Consider the following 3,011-nt stretch of genomic DNA (forward strand, 5'->3'; position numbering starts at 1 on the left):
CTGTTGTCACGGTAGGTTGACTTAAGGTGTGCTAAAGGAGGAGGGAGGGGTCTACAGATAGGGGTGTAGGGAGCTGGTGCAGTGAAGGGAGAAAGGCTAAAAAATAGCTGATCGTTACTTGATATGTCTTGAGTTGCTCTTCAAAGACGTATAGAGACAAATATGATTGGTTGGTTAAATGTCACGTGGCAAACATAGTTTGCAAAATACCTTAAACATTGACAACCCCAGGGAAATTTAGTTTATTGTCTGAAAACTTTTTAATAGAGCAAAGAGCAGATAACTCCGTGGCTCTATTGGATTAGACATGTATATAATATGAACATCGACCTTCAGTCATTTTAAATACATTTCTTTTTCTTTTTAATTTTACTTCATTGAGTTTTCTAACACGACATACATTCACTATTACCACATATTCCAGGTGGTCAGTATTTTAAACTTCCCTGATATTTTGTAGGCCTATCATCCAAATCAATTGTATCCGTTTTGCGCGCCTTTAAAAGGTTTAATCCTGATGACGTCTTCTGCTGACCTAAACAGGCCAACTACAAGATGTCTCTCTTGACATAAAAATAATCTTTTTAATGAACATGCTTAATAAAGACATAGTTGCACTACAGATATGTGTGTATTAATACATAGGGTTAGGGTTTAGTAGGGTTAGGGTTTAGAAAAAAAATGGCCCCCATCCTCAAAAGTCCGGTGCGGGGCGTAAGTGTATGGTGTATGGTGGGAAAGGGGCAGTTCAAGCTAATTAAGTGAAGAAAATGAGTTGAAGAAACATCTTTAATAGAGAGATTAAAGAGAATAGATATTAACGCGAATAAAGAGAATAGAGTGAATAGAGAGAATAGAGATAATAGTTTGGATAGAGAAATTAGAGAACAAAGTCGGAGGGAATTACAGAGAAAAAAGAGATAAGATAATAAAGATAAGAATGAAATTAGAGAAGATGGAACAAATTAATATAAAAATATTTTGTTTCTGCGATGATATTAATATGTTCAAGCAGGTCTACGTACCAAGCAGGAAAGTTATTAAAAATGTTTCATAGATATACCGTAGATATAGAAAACTATCATCTTAAAATAGACGCACATTAAGTATTCAATATTCATCAGATAACAGGTTTACTTTTGGAGCAGAAATATGCTAAGAATTAAAACTCTCGTCATAACCTTTGCTAATGAAGTGTAAACACTTGTCAAATCTTCACCCAAGTCCCATTGCGTGCCACCTTCCCTCGAGGGCTGAACAGACCAGGGGACAAAATAAAACTAGCGGTAATCGTTTCATCTGGTTGCAATAATCTCAGGATAGTCGATCTAGATCTACGAGTCTGTTGTACTTGAAGTACAGGTTGAAAACAGACGATCTAGATCTACGAGTCTGTTGTACTTGAAGTACAGGTTTAAAAACAGACGATCTAGATCTACGAGTCTGTTGTACTTGAAGTACAGGTTTAAAAACAGACGATCTAGATCTACGAGTCTGTTGTACTTGAAGTACAGGTTGAAAACAGACGATCTAGATCTACGAGTCTGTTGTACTTGAAGTACAGGTTGAAAACAGACGATCTAGATCTACGAGTCTGTTGTACTTGAAGTACAGGTTTAAAAACAGACGATCTAGATCTACGAGTCTGTTGTACTTGAAGTACAGGTTTAAAAACAGACGATCTAGATCTACGAGTCTGTTGTACTTGAAGTACAGGTTGAAAACAGTCGATCTAGATCTACGAGTCTGTTGTACTTGAAGTACAGGTTGAAAACAGTGACGATCTAGATCTACGAGTCTGTTGTACTTGAAGTACAGGTTGAAAACTTTTCCACGCGATAGCTTTCAAAATAGATCTACTATTATGTTCACTTGTATCACTCAACGAATTTTGGGAGTGCTGTAGATAGTGACAGCCACTGATGCCTATTTCATAATTAATGTCAAGTAAATACACTAAATAATCACCTAGTACTGTATAGATATTATAAATATAAATAAGTCGCTCAAGGTCTTTTAGTATTTTACAGATACTCCCACAAGCTTTTATTTTCTTCATGAGTTCAAAAAGTTGAACATTGGATGGACTATGGACACTTCGACATTTCAAAAACGGCTTTAACAATTTTCCTAGAATACAGTTTATGTATATCTTTAGGAAAAATACTGACTAATTGGCCACACAATGAAAACTCTAGTTTGATCGTTATAATTGTTCAAAATATAATCATCTTGAAATTAAAATATGATATTTGGAACAAATATTCAGCGGGTCATTTGGCACTCAACTCACGTGTTTCTTTGCATTTTGAATACACCTCAGCGGATATTCCCACACGACTCGAATGTTTTTCCGTATTCAGGAAAATAGACGTCCATGTACATCTTATGTAGATATTAGCTAGTCCGTAATAGAAGAAATTGATTGTGCACACTCACGTGAAAGACTCCTGGCAATACTGAAGCATTATAAAAAAAAACAATCACCACTATTTCACATTCACCTATCCCTTAGTCTGTTGGACCATTGGGGCACCACGCAAGATTTGTCTTCCGTCCTTTTCTATTCCTCTCTGTCTTTTACCTTGGATAGAACCTCCTTCAATGGCAGGCCCGTCCATTCATGTTGCCTTCCCATCGCTTTTTGTGTCTGCCTCTTTTTATTTTCCTGGTACTGTTCCCTGAAAAAGGTCTTTGCAAGCCCCAAAGACCTAGTAATATACCTAGTAGTATGTAATATTTAAAAAAACGCACCACAATTTATGAGACCATTATTATTTATCAGAGAGACCACATCAAATGAAAACCTAATAAATACTAAGAAAGACACAAAGATGGCGCATTTCTTATTTCAGATAAATAGGGTACAATTATATTGGGGCTCTTTCTTTTCTACTGGCACTAGAGCATGGAAAGGATTGCCCGAATCAGCTAGGAAAACGAATGAATTAGTAGAGTTAATGTCTCTTATTTAGTAATTAATATTTTAAGAAACGTCTTAACTTATAAGA

Source organism: Biomphalaria glabrata, chromosome 9 (assembly GCF_947242115.1).
Source record: "Biomphalaria glabrata chromosome 9, xgBioGlab47.1, whole genome shotgun sequence".
Classification (NCBI taxonomy): Eukaryota; Metazoa; Mollusca; class Gastropoda; family Planorbidae; genus Biomphalaria; species Biomphalaria glabrata.